Here is a 17,024-nt window from a genome sequence, read left to right as displayed (position 1 = left end):
CAGAAATAAAATATATTATTTTATAGCTCAAATTAATAGTTTATTAAATTAATAGTTTAATGTTGACAATAGACAAATTTATTTTAAATAAAGAGGAAAAGTACTATATAGCAATATAATAGTTTTAAAACTATTAGTTACATTTTCCACAAATATAAATGTGAATGTTTAATAAATGGATGGTAATAATTTAAAATCTTCATACGGGTGTTTCACAAACTACCTCCCAAGGCAGTCTGAATAAATGTGGGAAAAATAAACCAGAAACCAAGTGCAGTAGAGAAGCTATTATTGGAGTTAATAGGAGGTGGTTCCAGAGGTCTCACAAAAGAACACACTTGGGCTTGATAACAAATTTTAGTTGTGAAATAAAAACAAGATAAAAATGTAACAACTAATTTGTTGGTCTATTAACCTCTACTAAATGGTAAGCTCTATTATGAGGGACAAAGGTCAAGAGAATTACCTTCAGTCTTCTTTCTCCAGTGCCGAGTGCAAGGCACTGGCTATAACAAGGCATTCAATGAATTTACATGGAATGACAAAACTGCAAGCAGAGAAATAAAGGCCACTGTGTAGAGAAAGACGGTTGATGCTAAAGAGTCACAGAAAGAATTCCCTTTCATTGCAGAATTCACAGCCACTAAGAGCTGAGATATAAATCCAAAAGAACTTTGACACCAAGCTAGCCAGGTTGCAGTCAGGTAAAGGACCAAGAATACTATGGAAGTCAAACATGAGTAAAGAAAAGAACAGTAATTCAGTTTTCTCTCTAAAGAAGCCACGACTAAAAAGGGAAATGAAAAAGTACCAGTAAAGAGATTAAAAGGCAAATGACCTAATCATGTTTTAGAAATGTGTTAAAAAATGATTGATCTAAAATAAATTATCTGATTTTATGTAGATAAAACTTATCACATATCAGTTATTTTAATGAAAAACATCTTTAATAAAATAAATCAAAATTAAATCTTCCTTCTAAATCTATGGGGGCTTGTAAGAAAGTCCAACCATGGGGTTACAACCACGTGAGAATGTCACAGTACTGCCCACTTGTGGTCACCTGCCTGAAATTCAAGGACAGATTTTGAAGCTGAATAATCAAGAAACTGAATCTGCTTCAAACAGATTCAGTTTTCTAATTTGGCACTGGAGGCCATTATCCTTAGCAAACCGATACAGGAACAGGAAACCAAATACTGCATGTTCTCACTTACATGCGGGAGCTAAATGATAAGAACACATGGACACATAGACGGAAACACATACACTGGGGCCTTTGGGAGGATGGAAAAAGGGAGGAGTGAAAGAATCAGGAAAAATAACTAGTGGGTACTAGGCTTAATGCCTGGGTGATAAAATGATCTGTACGAGAACTCCCAAGACACAAGTGTACCTATGTAACAAACCTGCACATATGCATCTGAATGTAAAAGTTAGAAGCCAAGCACAGTGGCTCACACCTGCAATCCCAGCACTTTAGGAGGCCTAGGCAGATAGATCACTGAGGTCAGGAGTTCGAGACCAGCCTGGCCAACATGGTGAAACCCCATCTCTACTAAAAATACAAAAAAATTAGCTGGGCATGGTGGCAGATGCCTGTAATTCACCAGTTACTCTGGAGGCTGGGGCAGGAGAATCACTTGAACCAGGGAGGTGGAGGTTGCAGTGAGGTGAGATCATGCCACTGCACTCCTGCCTGGGCAATGAGAACAAAACTCTGTCATAAATAAATAAATAAAATTTTAAAAAGAAAACCTGTAAAACTAAAGCTAAAAAGCCAAACCTTTGTTATATAATTGTACATAGATGTACTTGATAGCAATAACTCAAACATACCCTGAGAAGGCTATGGTGCAAGAAGAATGTTTGTATGGAATTCTGACCTAAGAAAATCAGGAGTAGCTAACCTGGAGATTCACTCCTTAACTCTGAAGGACATCTGAACCCCTAGCCCTTCCCTTGGAACACAGGCCATAAAGATGACTGAAGAGGCTGGGCACAGTGGTTGACACCTGTAATCCCAGCACTTTGGGAGGCTGATGAGGGTGGATCATGAGGTTAGGAGTTCCAGACCAGCCTGGCTGACATGGTGAAACCCCACCTTGAGTACAAATACAAAAATTAGATGGGCATGGTGGCGGGCACCTATAATCCCAGCCGCTCCACAGGCTGAGGCAGAAGAATCACTTGACCCCGGGAAGCAGAGGTTGCAGTGAGCTGAGATCATGCCACTGCATTCCATTCTGGGCAACAGAGCAAGACTCCATCTCAGAAAACAACAAAAAAATGGGGACTGAGGACCTTTGTTTTGGGTAAAATGGAGATTGCTAGCTAGAGATGGTCCTAAGTGAAAATGCTATATATGTTGTATGCTTTTTATAAACAGTAGCAGTTTTCCTGTCCAGCCCACCTCTCCCGGACCAAATTGTATGTAACTCCTCAGTAAATGCTGTGTCTGATTCACTGGCTCTGGGACTCTCCTTCCACCTCTCAGACAGAGTGTCATCCCTATTGAAGTCAATAGGGGTCCTGCACAACAATAGTTTTTTGTTGTTGTTGTTGTTGTTGTTGTTGTTGTTGTTGTTTTTCACCGCAACCTCCGCCTCCTGGGTTCAGGCAATTCTCCTGCCTCAGCTTCCTGAGTAGCTGGTATTGCAGGCACACGCCACCATGCCCAGCTAATTTTTTTGTATTTTTAGTAGAGACGGGGTTTCACCATGTTGATCAGGATGGTCTTGATCTCTTAACCTCGTGATCCACCCACCGCGGCCTCCCAAAGTGCTGGGATTACAGATGTGAGCCACCACGCCCGGCACAACCACAGTTCTTAATCAGACTTTTAACATAAGTGTATTGAAAAACTGAATTCCACAGACATTCAAACAACTTATTACTTCTACCTAATATGATTTGGTGTGCATACCTGTACTCCTAAATCAAGTCATAACAACAATTATTCTGATGTTTTATTTTTAAGATAATTGCTTTACAACTAGATTCATTTTAGAAAACAGTTTTCAATATCTAGTGGACAACTTTCTGAAATGCTATCTATATATACATACATATAAATTTTTAAAATGTTTCTTTCAAAGGTTAAAGCTAGGTGTAAATAATTTTCAATCGCATTATCAAAAATACAAAAAAAGGAAAATATAAGATATAATACCATCCTTATTATTCAATTTGGCATATAAGGCTAAGAATGGCTGAGATACCAGTGCTTCCCATATGTATTAATGCACTTTTCTAGAAAGTCTACTTTTTAGAAGTTAAGTTGTCTTCATATTCCTGGTGTAGGTGGCTTAGTCATTCACACTTTAGCTTAAATTAGTCTGATACAATTTATTTTTTCCTAGAAGCTCAATTAGATTTATCTACTGTGACTTAATGGGAGTTTTGACAAGAAGTACAAATTGTAATAGCATAGAATTCTTCTTTGGGTTAGTCTTTCACAGCATGATGCATTTTGGAGCTCTTGGGTAACTAAATAGGAGCATCAGACAAATATGAGCTGACATCAACATATAAGCAAAGTAGCAAGAAAAATATGAATGGAGATGAAAGATAAAATTTACTTCTAACATTCAGTATGGTTTAAGAATTGTCCTTCCTCTATAGTAACGCTTATCTCTGAAATCATTCCTTTCCTTCAAGCTCTCTCAAAAACTCTCTGCTAAGGATATAATCTTTAAAACACATTGCATTTGTGTTTTAAAACATTAGGTACAAAAATCACTTTTCTTAGTTAAATAAATGTCCACTTTCATCCAATAATTTATTGGGTTCCTAGTGTTAGTTCCAGTTTTCATCAAGTAGACCTTCATAGTTGACTATTATCATGATCTATAAAGGTTAAAATGTACAACAGAGATTCAGAAAGAAAGGAGAGAAAATGTGTTTTATATAAATCACGTTTAAAACATCAAGATACAATAAAATAAGGAAAAAATTTCTGTAACTCAAAAGAAAATTAAATACAAAATATATATTTGATTTTGCTCTTGTTGTTTCAGTGAGAAATCTGTTTGTTTATGTATCCCAGAAACACGTTAGGTCTTCAACTTTGTTTTGAAATCAGTTGAAATGTATTTTTGGTGAGATCTGTTACCAAAATACACTGTATTCTAGTACTTTAAGGTCAGTTAAAACATTTGAAACATGCTCCTAAAATAAGCACACTTCTTTTACATTTTAAAACTACATAGATTAAAAAAAAAAAAAAAAAAAACTTCGATGTTTGGATTTCATTTATTCTGTTTAACTCATTTTTTGTAAATGATAGCCCTTCATTTCAAAAACTTGTATATTTCCTTGTTGTTTCTTCATAGCAACTCCCAGTTTTGAACTGTCAGAGAACTTAATATATTATATTACATTATATTAGTAAAAATAATCAAAGGCTTGTAACTCAGTAGCAATTTTTCACCTAGGGAATTTGAAGTTAAGGTATTTCTAATTTATAATAAGCCTCTTCAATTCTACATAAAACAAATTAATGAATTAAATGATAACTTACCACATGGTTTAATCTACATAAATAATAAAATTCATGAGATATGCAAATTAATTGTTAATACCATTTATAAAAAAATAGATCAAAACTTTTTTCGATCTTAAAAAGAAACTCACATATTAAATAATTATATAAACAGAATCTCGGGTTATCTTTTGATATTCATCACTTTAACTAGAAAACATTCACATTTTCATTAATTACCTGAAATCTTGGATATTCTGGGAAAATAAGGAGACCAACACTTACTGCCATTGGTCCTTAGAAAAATGAGCTGGGAGAACAAGAAAGCTGACATTATTTTAAAAGTGATTTGGCATATACAGTAAATCAGGGAACATATTAACAAAGTAAGGCAGATATTCTATAGAGGTAAAGAGTTAAATCTAAATTATTTATGAAAAAAATTTCTCTTTAAATGTTAATGTTTAAAGGAACCCTATTCTACAAGGAACTTGTTTGAACTCTTAAAAGTATGTCAACCTCAGAGTGGCTAATAACGATAGTTTTATGAAAAACTAGAACTTGTTCTTGCAAACATCCTGGTTTTTGACCTGCTGGGGAATAAAATGTAAAGCAACAACAACAACAACAAAACTTTGCTAGCTCTGACATCACTGGAAAAAAAAAAAAAAAAAAAAAAAAAAAACATTCCGGTCCCTCTTAAGGTCTTGCCATTTTCTAGCAACAATCACCAAACAAAATAGAAGCTTTCTCCGTCATCTCTCTTTGAAAATTCTAATCAGCTTGTGTAGAAGGGAAAAGAGCAAATGCTGAATCTGGAGAGTGAAAGTTATCTGGCTTTAGCAGAGATTATTGAGATGAAACGGGGAAAGTAGAGGAAAGCACTTTCAAATAAAATGCATGGTATTCAGAAAGGCTACAAGAAACGGAAAGAAGGTGTTTTCCTGGGCCTGCCAGGACTTGCAACATGAAAGAGCAATGAAAAGGTAAGCATAATTACTCCCAGCAGTAAGGAAACGTTGATTTCATCTTTCTCAAGCTCTCTTTCTCTTTCTCTCTCGGTCTCTCTCTCTCTCTCTCTCTCTCTCTCTGTCTCTGTCTCTCGGTCTCTCTCTCTCTCTCTCTCTCTCTCTCTCTCTCTCTCTCTCTCTCTCTCACACACACACACACACACACACACACACACACACACTTCCAGTATATTTGAACTTTGTCTTGTCCCAACTCCTGACTTCTTACAGCTGGCTCAGTATATTCCTTCCCTACCTCAGTCTGGACACCACAAAAGAGAAAAACATAAAGTTATTCAGCCCAGTGATGCAAGGTCTTTGGATTTCTCATTCAACATTTTATACTTTGATCCCCTGAGGAAACAGAAAATCCTAATGCCTAGACTTTCATTGGTTCCTATCAGCTCAGATGGAAAGCTTGGCAAGTGGGACAATCCTGAAGAAAAAGGAGTCACCCCCACGTCCTAAAGTACTTGGAAGTGCTCGCTGGGATCCGCTTGTACTCCAGGCTGGTGCAACTCCATCGCCCTCCAGTGAAGTCCCAGAAGCTATCAAGTTTAAAGTGAAAGGAGGATGGAAGCATTTTTTCTCCTTGTGCCTCCGGAGTCTGTGGCTTCAGTTTGCTGCAGATTCTCTCCGTGACTTCTCAGAAACCTTAATTTTCCACTTAGAGGGACAGAAAGCTACAAGGAAAACGCTGATGGCTTTAGCGGAGACCCTCCTGGAAGTCAGTGGTGTCCTTTGGTACATCTGTCCGTGGTGTCCCTTTGGTTTATTTCTTTGGTCTTGCTGCGCAGTCCCCAAGCTGCGCGGACTTTGGCTCTCCAGCTCGCCGACTTGGATCCTGAGCTTCCTAAGCTCCCGCGGAGACCCTGGAGCCCCGGATCTGGCGCCGCTCGGCGACCTGGAGGGGGTCTGTGAGGCTGGAAGTGCAGTCCCCGGAGCCGCGCTTCTCTGGAACAAAGCAGCCAGACGTGGCTTGACTGGATTCCTAAGCCCAGGATTGGACTGGGAGCATCAGGGGCAGAGACTGGGAGCAGAGGAAAGAAAGAAGTGATCAGCTGCCACCTAAAGCACTTTTCAGGTTCTTCCCGGAGATAGCTGTGTGGGTCTTCCTTACGCATGGGTGCACGTGTGCGCGCTTGGAATGAACCCATGCTTGTGCTCGAGTATACGCGCGCTTGTGCACCTGCAAGGCAATGGTAATGCCTGGCAGAGCTCTTTTTGGAATAAAATGAAAGAGCTCCCTATCCACCGAGGCCATCAGCGTGAGCCTTTGACAAGTAGGCCAGAAGTCCTTGTTAGCCAGCTTCCCTTTGCAACTTCCTACTCTTTCATAGCCTTTGGGTACAAACTGGTGTCTTGGCTGGTTAGGATCAGAGCTGAGAGTGAAGGTGCGTGCAGTGTCTGAAGACCACGTGCTGGTGAACCCACAACGAAAAACGGAAGGGTTTCAGGATTCTAGCAGAAAGGAACAGCAAGATTTCACTAAGGAGTTCTTAGAAGAAAGCATTAACTTTGCTTACTGGCTTTTCCAGGCTGGAGGAAGTGGGGCTAGGGTCGGGGAGAGAAGCACTGGGAGTCTTGTCGGAGTCTCAAGCAAAACCAGGCGAGGGCTCCGGGCAGATCCACTCCCACAGGGCCGTGTCTAACCTCCTTTCCAGTCGCACCTCTCTTCTGCTTTAGACCCTGCGTCTGTGCCGGTGACCTTAGAGACCAAGCCTGGCTTATGAGGACTGTTAGGCTCCCTTTCTGCCTTTGACTTACCAAAATGGGACCAACTGCAGTATTCGTAATGTCTGATGCTAAGCTGAGTTGATTCTCAAATGTAAATGTTCTTTTCAGAATCTGCTCCCATCTGATTAGTAAGCAAATCACCACCTACAACTAAGGGGACAGCGGAAGCTTGCATCAGATGACTGAAACCCCCAAGTCAGTAGCTTTCCTCAAAATTTCCGGCGTGTTATAGCTAATGACTTTTCCCACCGCCCTAAGCAGCGGAAGCTTGACTCAGTGACGATTTTCTATCCCGTAACCGCGAGGAAGTGGGCGACCAGCAAATTGCCCTTTTGCAGGAGGCTGGGGACGCCCCTGGAAGTTCGCCTTCGTCCTCCAGGTTTTCTGCCTTTTCCCTTCCCCCTTCCTGCAACGCCCCCGCGCCTGCTCAGCCTGGGGATTTCCCGACGCTTTGCCGGCCCTCTCCGAGTCCCGGGATAAATCGGTTTGGAACACATCTGGCTGGGAGGCGCTAGGGCTGAGAGCAGCTAAGCGGCCCGGGCCAGGGTCTTGCGGACTCTCTGGGTCTGGCCGACGCGGCCGCTCCCGTCACTGCGGCGCGGGCCGAGCTGACGGCCGCGCGCCCGCCGCCGCCGCCGCCGCCGCCGCCGCCTCCATGCTGCAGCGCGGGGCTCAGCTCCACTCGGCCAGGAGGCCGCGGTTGCCCGCACACGCCGCCTTGGGAAGCCCGGTTCCCCGGCCCGCCTGGGCAGCGGCCACCGCCCCAGACCTCAGCCGCTCGCCTAGCGCCTGAACTGCGGACTCGCCCCAGCGCGGTGGCCAGCGGGCGGGGCGCTGTGTGCAGCCGCGCGCAGGGAAGCGGTGAGCGTGTGCAGAGCTGCCCCAACCTAGGACTGTGTATGTGTGTGCGCGTGTGTGCTTGTGTTTGCGCGTGTTTTTCCTTCTTCCCTTGAGGGTGTGAATTGTTTCGCAGCTGGCTGCTCCCTTAGGATTCTTGACTTTGGGGAGCTCTGGGCTGTGAGCACAACCCACCCATATAATCCATTTTGCACGGTCGGTTATATCAGGGGAAAAAAAAAGCGCAACTGGACGGGGGTGGGGCAGACCGACGAAACCTTCTGGAAATACACAGACACACTCACAGGAGAGATGAAAAATTCAAAGACTTGAGAAGACTTTGATAACCTCCCTGCTGGCCCTTCTGTTTTCCGGAAAGATCTTGGATGTTGGCTACCTTTTCAAGTCATCTTGGCATGTCTCTAGTGTTTTGTAAGCCGCTTTCCAGCTAGCTGCGTGTGTGTGTGCGCGCGAGTGTGTACGCGCGCGCCTATCTCATGCATTTGACTGTCTTTTATCCAACTGCCCAGAATGTGTTAACTCGGCGATGCCCCTTCATGCCCAGGTTCTTGCAGAGCTCTGAGGACGCCCGGACCCATTTTCCTGGCTGGATTTAGAGCGGCTGCTGGGCTGTGGACCCAGGTGTGTGGATCACTTTACCCAGAAGCTTGGAAAGCGCCAGTATTAACCGGCTTCCAGGTACATCACAAGGTCAAGAGAGGGTCTTGCAGCCCTCTTGTTTCCGTGTATCTACACTTTCTCGTCTTGGCTACAAGGATATTTACGTTTTGTTCCACAGCATTTGAAGCCAAAAGTTCAGCCCTTCGAGCTGCTTTGCTATACAAAAAGAAAAAAACAGGTAATGAGGATTGCTTATCAAACTGCCTAACATAATCCTCACTCTTCCGCAGCCTTTTCCCGGCTTCCTCCTCCCCACCAAAATGTCACCAGCTCTTGAATTACGTGGATTCGGGTTGGAGGAGAACTTGAAGGAAACGTGATTAAACGGCTATGCGAGAACGCTCTCTTTGCTGCCCGCGGTCCGGTGGGCTTCGAAGCCACTCGTGAGAAGGACTGCTTCCCTCCGTGCTGCCTTCCTCCCGGTGCAGCGTTGGGTGTGAGTGTGCAAGTGTGAGTGCAAGTGCGCGCGCCTGGGTACGAGTGTGTGAGTGTGAGCGTGTCTTGTGTGTGCGTGCGCGGCCGCCCTGCCTCTGCCCGCTCCCCAGGCGCGGAGCCGCGGGTTTCATGGGGCGATTGCCGCGGATCCCCCACCCAGCGCGACCTGCGGGCAGCGGCGGCAGTGTCAGGAGCCGCCTTTCCGACTCCCTAGGATGCGGGTGCTGAGCTATGGCAAAGGGCAGCGAAGTGACGAGCTAGACCCGCGTACGACTGTGAAAGCCACCTGGAGCCACCTTGTCGGGATTGTACCTGCAGGCAGAAAGTCTTCCTACGACCGTCTTTTCCCCTAGAGGCACCAGGTAACAAGCCAACCACTACGCGCCTCACCCAATTTCCTTCTGATCTTGTTTCTAGTGTCTTATCTGCATTGCAGCCTACTTTACTTATTAATGTTTTGAAAATCATTGGGAAGGGTTGGATATCCAAGGGCGCCTGCTCTGTGATTTTGTAATACAATTTCTAGTAGGTGAAATATAAATCTATACCTGAGCACTTAATCTAGTAGTGGATGCTTTGGGAATATGGTTGTGCTCCACCCTGAGGATATTTTTTGAGAGTTAGGCGTGTGGAACCTGTCTGAAGATGCCAGAGATCAAAATTCTGTGTTTCCTTCAGGCTATGGTTGCCACGGACCATTTGGTACCCAACCCTCTCCAGATTGTGGAGTGTGAGTGGGTGTTTGGTTTTCACCCATCATTTAAGCCAAAGATGTTTTTTACACTTTTCTACCTCTGGTGCCAGGTTGTTTTCCTTTCCTTGTTGTGGAGGAGCTTGCCAGATCTTTTCAGTAGTTGTAAATTACGCATCTGGAGACTTTGACTGGAAATGGAGTTTTCTTGGAACTTGGTTTGCATGAAAGGGAATATTTTGCCACGGGTGTGTGTCTTGAGATATGGTGTTTAACTGCCAGGGCGTGCTTTTATGTAGCAGAATAAATCCTTGAAAGAAGTCATTTTTATATCTAGCAGAACCAGGCTAAAACGATAGCCACCACCCAGCATCCTCTCCAGCTGTATTGTCTCCGTCACAGAGAGGGGCTACTGTGCGCGTTTTTTTGTTTGTGTGTGTTTTACTTTGTCTCTGTATAATAGGTATTTTGATTTTTTTTTTTTTTTTTTCCTGATGCCTTGATTTACAAGGAGCAGGTTGGATTTGCTACGGCCTAATTAACATATTGGGTCTGATATGTTAAAAGGAGATTCCCAGGACAGGCTGAAGCGCAACAAATTTAGTTAACTTACAAAGCCCCTTACCCTAGCACCTTTTTCCCCTGAATTCCCTTTCGTCTCATCTCAGCGCCCGCCGCCAAAGGAAAATTTCACTCCCTTCCTGAAAACATTAGAATTAACAAGATAAAGCACTTCCAAAGTAGTCTCATCAATGCTTTATTCCGTAATGAAGACGGTCTGAATAATTTAGCTAAGGAGTGTTCGTTTGTCTCCCGCCTTTGGGAGCTGGTTACTGGCTACATTCAGCGGAGGATTTTGCCCAGCCAAGCTCAGGGTGCCTCGCTCCGGGAGGCAGTGACGGGGGCTGCTGGGGCGCGGGGGCTCTCTTTGCTAAAGCCGCTTAGAAAGTGTACGGGCGCTGCCTGATTTTCCCCCACTCGCTGCGTTTCTATAGATATCCATATGATGGCATTTGCAGACTTCGAGCTGGCCCATAGCTGCTCTGCTTGTCCCTGCGCGCTGACGTCCCCAGCTCCTCCTCGAGTCTGGGCTCCGCTGCTGCTGCAGCCCTCGCAGGCTGGGGGTGCTGCAAGGCCGTGAATTCAGCGGGATTTGGGGGCTGGGCTCTGCCACTGCAGCTGGCAGGCTGGCTTTGACACTTTTTTGGGGCGGGGCGGAAGAGCTCAGAGGACCCCCTGGCAGACAGCAAGCGGATCGTGGCCGAGGTGGCCGCCTGGATGTGAGAGAAGGGAGATGCCCACAGCCACAGAAGAGCATTGAGGGCGGTGGTGACCTGCCTTTGCCTGCAAAATCCTCTCTCTCTTTCTCTCTCTCTCTCTCTCTCTCTCTCTCTCTTTCTCTGTCTCTCTTTCTCTCCCCAACCCCCATGAATATTCAAGAATATGGAAGGAAAGCTGGCTACAAAAATGTCCTAATATTCAAATGCTCCATGATTTATCAGGATTAAAATCCTGAAGCTAAGTGTGTGTTTCCTGGATTTTCATTTGCTCTTCTTTCTCCCCTTCCCTCTGGGTTTGATCAGGTCATTTATACCCGTTTTGTTTCCAGTCGAAACACCTCTGTAAAGTCAACTAACCTCCAACCCCCACCTGGTACCCAATAAACGTGAAAGAGGAGGACAGAAGGGACACTATTCAGATTTGCTTTGTGACTTCAAGCTCCAGGGAGAACCAAGGGATGATACAGAAGATATCTCAACTTTAACAGAACTTCATCCTGTGAGAACCAATGAAAAAAGAGAGAAATGGCCTAGATTAATGAAATAAATGAAAGATAACAGATAATTGGGAATAAATTTAAAAAGGATTTTTTCTTCATATCTTCTCTTTTTTAATTTTTTCTTTTTTAGTGAATTTACTTCTAATCCTCCTATTACTCAGATAATCTTAAACAAATCTGATTTGTTTATTCTAAACGTCTGACAGCGATACTTCTTTGTCTCCCTCCCCAAATTACCCCAGAATACTATTGCAACAGTATTGATATCATACTTACAATATTTGTTAGCAAATAAGTCATACCTATCTAGAGAGTGCCCAAGGAAAAAGAAATGCTGGTGAATATAGGTACTTGGAAAATAAGGTGTTTTCACCACCTCCCACCTCATTTCACTTTCTTCTGGCCTTTTCCCACTAAGGAAATCTTTTGCAGGTTAAGTTTTGTTCTTCCACCCTAAGCGTCAGGGAAGGTAAAGCAAATGCATTAAAATGGATGCTGAATGCTCAGAAACCTAAACATAGATGATGGTGTGATGCATGCTTGAAAATGTCACTCATCGGTGCAGATTAGAGTTATGTTAAAGATCATAACTAAATAGAGCTCCTAATACAAGGTTGCATGGACAGAAGTTCCTAAAGTGGGGGAAAAGATTTCTGCTGCCTTTTTCTTCTCCCTTTTCTGGAAAAATGGAAAGGGTACAAGTTACTTTGAAAATCTGAGTCCACTGTTCTTGTTAAGAATCATCTTTAGACAGAGCTAGCTTCACTCACTGGCCTGGCTCACTGATGAGTTAACACTGTCAGATATTGATAGGAAATTTCCAACAAAAAGCCTCCATCTTTGTAAGTCCTCTTTTAGTTATTAATAGGAACAGAACAATAGGGTATCTATAAGAACAGGCATAAGCAGATAGGTGGAAAGAAGTTGCCGCTTGATTCCTGTGCCCTGGATCATTTCTTTTAGTCATTTTATTCTCTTTCTCTTTTCAAGAGGAGAATGACCTTGAACACCAGCCTTCTGTTCTTTCACATATCTCTCTCCTTCCCTCATAGATGCAATGTGTATACGAGCACACACACCTTGTTTTTGAAATATGAGATTCCTGTGCTGGTGTTCTGGGAGAAGTTCATAAAGATTTAGTTCTGACTGATACCAGCCAGAAGTGATTTCTTTCTTTTTTCTTAAGAGAGGATAGCAAGAGCTGTAGTTACCTCTGGGAGAATTCCCCCACCCTCTTCCCTCTTCAGTTATTTCTGTCTCCTCTGTCATTAAATGGATTCTGGGTGTTAAAGCAGTATCTGGTTATGACATTGGTGTTTAAATGATAATCATATGTCATATCATGTTTTATCACCCTTTCATCTTTTCATAAATGACTGTCATTTTCCTTTGTCCATTTAAATCAGTGATCTGGTTCTTGCTGTTTGAAGCACTTTTGGCTTAGTAGTTTTGCTGAGTTTTCTTGCTGGTGAAATTGAGATCTTGCTTTCTGCTGATCTATTGCTGTGTTCTTGTATGGTTGGGATGAGATGCTTACAGATATCTAACAATATTCCTGCCTCTCCATGAAACTACTACATAATATCTACTAAATTATCTATTTAAAAATAAATTATCATAAATAAGATTGCTAATAATATTATTGCCCATTTTGAGGTTGGAAAAAGGAAGCTACCAGAAACTTCCTAAAGGTTTAACTGGCTAACCTACTAGCTTATTTCAGTGATTTTTATTTTCTGTTTACTTACAAATGTAACATATTGACTTTATCTTCAGGATTTCGTATATAGTATAAGCATTTTATGTTTTACGTATTTTTGAAGAGTAAAACTAGAAATTTGGACCTTATAGGTGTGTGGGCCCCTAGAATACATAACTAGAAGATAATTTTGCTAAATTATTCCAACGATACACATGTGCATACTCTGCCTTGTTCAACAAGCCTTGAGAGTGAGACTACTTATTCTAGTTCTAGAGCCCACATTTTTATTCCCCTGGCATCCTTCAATCATTGAGAACTATTTAGAACCTAAGGCTGTATAATTTGTTCATTACATGGTATGTGCATGGTGAAATTAAGAAGTATTATGTTCATAATTATTGAGGCTATTCCCTTTAGAGGTGAACCATTTTTATTATGCTCTACCAACATAAATTGCATGTTATTATGAAAATTCCAGTTTCATATAACAGAAGACAGAAATATAAGAATGTAATTCAAATATAGCCAGAGCTACTTTTAAGCTTTTTCATCATATTGTTGTGAAAGATACTATGTTGACAAAATGATTTTTGCTAAACATAATTTATTTTTATATAAGAAATTTACATGACATAATTTAATGCTAATTATGAAGTTAGTTAATAAGTAATAAAAATTACAATGGAATTACATGCTTATATAACTCTGCTCTCTGTCATTTCACTGATTTCAAGTAAACAACATGAAAAGAATTTATTGTCTAAACTATAAATTTGTAATATTTCTCAGAAATTGGTTTTTATAGCCAATGTTTGTTAAGTTACATGGTCACATTGGCAGGAAAATTTCAATTGACAAATTTTGTACTTCTTAAAAAATATGTCCTTCTTTGGTCATATACCTTGTAATGGGATTTCGAATGGTATTTTTGGTTCTAGGTCTTTGAGGAATCACTACACTGTATTGCAGAATGGTTGAACTAATTTACATTCTCACCATGGCACATGTTTACCTTTATAACACACCTGAACATCCTGCACATATATCCCAGATCTTAAAATAAAATAAGAAAATATATCTTTTTACAGAATAAATCTGTCAAAACTTAAAGCTCACACTGTTCTTGCATTTTCTTTGTGGGAACATATATATAATGTATTGCTCTAAAATATCTTCCAAGAAATATTTCAAAAAGGTATTATAATCCTTGTGGAAAACAATTATAGAATTTTCATAGAAAATTGAATCTATTTTAGATTTTACAATAAAAAAGACACTAGAAAAGTAGCAATATGATAAATGATTAAGGTTTTAGCATACTTTTAACAAACTGAGAGCAGTTTCTGAATTCTTAGAGAAAAACAAAAAAAGCCCTAAATCATTCAATAGATGCTGAATCAGAAATAGTATATTTAATCAGGAATGGAAGCCTAAACAATGCCATTTATCTCGGTCTATTTTCACTCCACCCTGTGCTGCTCTTTTGAGGAAGTGCTAAAGAGCCCTGAAGGACAACCTTTAGTTTCTTTCTTGATTGCAGTCTTCATTTTGACTCCTTATTTTCTATCTTTAGGTAAGTTTTTCATGGATTTTAGTGGTATCATCTCCCAAGTTATAGAATATTTGCATTCAAGTGATTTACTAGTAGGGACATATCAACTACATTCTATAAAACTTAACTTTCTCTTATCTCTTTTGGAAGTATAGGATATGGTACTTTTCTTATTAATTAGGTCTCCTTTTATTATTTTTTTCATGGTGTGAAGATTTGTTAAGTTTTTGAACGATTTATTTGCACTTGTTTTTATTAGTGATTAGTCATTTATATAGCAGCATTAAAATATAATTTATATGGCAGCATTGATCACTACATGAGTAGTACATATACTTTATTTTATGTAGTTAGATATCTTGATATTATTAATATTCACAGATATTTGAATTTGGAATCCCACACTCAATAAAAATAGCCCCTACTTTAAATGAAAACTTTAAAGTCATTTTTAGGAATTATTTAGGATATTTGCTATATATCGACTGTTCAAATGTCAGGCACTTTAACAATCTGTAACTGGACATTGGGTCCTGACCTCAATAACTTATTTTCTTAGTAACATTAAAAATTTAAATAAATGCAGAAAGTTGAAAGTAATTTATTAACTGAAACCATTAGTTCTATTTTGGTGTTCTGTGCTTTGTAGTAGGGAAGAGAGAATAAAATAAGAAATCATGGCTTTGTTTTATAGGGATTGTATTGTGCAGTAGTTAGAAAAAGAAACTATGGGATTCTACCATCCTTGGTCTCAGCCCTGTATAGCCATGAACAAGTTTTTGAACTTCTCAGAGCATCAGAATCCTCATCTAGGAAGTGGGGCTAGTAATATGACATATGCAATCAGGCTGTCTGGAGGTTTCAGTGATACAGTTCATTAGGTACCTGATTGTTATTATCATTACCACCACTACCATGATCACTTCATCATTAGCTAGCATGAGCATGGTTAGGGAAACCATAAAGGAGGTGATAATTGTATGGCTTCAAAAGCTCATCAGACCAGGAGTCATATTCTTCAAGAACCAGGAAGAAGATGTAAAGCAGAAAATCTTGCTGAGTTTAAGAAATCATAGGGTATATCTTTAATACACTGGAGAGAGCATGACTTACCCAAAGATGTTCACATTTATATTCACTTTAATCTCTGATGGACATGGATTCGGCAACTTGTAAGTTCTCCTGATGTATATATTCAGTCTTGAATTTTTTTAAAGCATCTCTGCTATGTGGTCATCTTGACTAAGCTTCAGTAACTTTAGAGATTCCAAACTCACTCCAATTAAAATAGATTATTTCATTATTATATAAATGTATTATAATTTTCTCCTTTAACTTGAGCCAGAACTCTGGCACCTTGTAGCTTCTAATTGTTTTTAATGTGGTAGAAGGAGGCACACAAGTCTAATTCCTAATGATAGTACTTCAAGTGTTTGCACTGAGTTCCTTGAAATTTCCAACCCACAATTGCTGTGCTTGTGACTAAACATATCTTGGCCCGAAACTGGTTTCGGACAGTTTTCAATGTATCATGATTTCAAGTCCTTTTTCCTTGAATTGTCATTAAATGTTAGCTATCATTCGTCTTCATCATCACCTTCTTCTGGAAGGTTTTCATTTATTATCCAGCTTTACACTGAAGCATGCCAACAACCCACGTGGGTAGACTACTGTCGAGTTAAGCAGGACCATTACTTTCTTGGTTTTGGAGCAGAGAAAACAAGAAAATGCTGTAACTCCTCAGCTTGCACTCATTTTAGATGTTACAATTTGACCAATGTTTTCTTTCCTGCTGAGACGTAACAAGACACTGGAGTTCTTAACATATAGAACTATTTTTTAATTAAAAATTATTTAAAAACATTTCTATGGGCAAGTAGTGGTGTATATATTTCTGGGGTACATGAGATGTTTTGATACAGCCATGCAATGTGAAATAAGCACATCATGAAGAATGGGGTATCCATCCTCTCAAGCATTTATCTTTTGAATGACAATCAAATTACACATTTTAAGTATACCTCTTCAAGATGTGACAAATGGTCAAGCCAAGTTTGATCACAGGGTTAAACGTATTTGCTGTTAGGAGTCGACACTTCAAATAGTCAGATCATGT

General features: G+C 40.7%; 1 protein-coding gene across 10 annotated transcripts in view; it reads left to right on the top strand.

Moving 5' to 3' along the window:
- Positions 1-7,866: 7,866 nt before the first annotated feature.
- Positions 7,867-17,024, top strand: part of LRFN5 (leucine rich repeat and fibronectin type III domain containing 5) — a 268,042-nt gene continuing 258,884 nt past the window's right edge. For 4 of the 10 annotated variants that reach the window (XR_012516371.1, XR_012516377.1, XM_010341120.2 and 1 more), the window contains exon 1: positions 7,890-9,545. The gene's annotated coding sequence lies outside the window, so the exon portion shown is untranslated. Of the gene's footprint in view, positions 9,546-17,024 lie in introns of all 10 variants that reach the window. The other 6 variants (XM_074394006.1, XM_010341121.3, XR_012516374.1 and 3 more) reach the window with 5 other exon arrangements.

Source organism: Saimiri boliviensis, chromosome 2 (assembly GCF_048565385.1).
Source record: "Saimiri boliviensis isolate mSaiBol1 chromosome 2, mSaiBol1.pri, whole genome shotgun sequence".
NCBI classification, from domain to species: Eukaryota; Metazoa; Chordata; class Mammalia; order Primates; family Cebidae; genus Saimiri; species Saimiri boliviensis.
The sequence above is the reverse complement of the archived record's forward strand: the minus strand, read 5'-3'. Positions and strand labels throughout refer to the sequence as shown.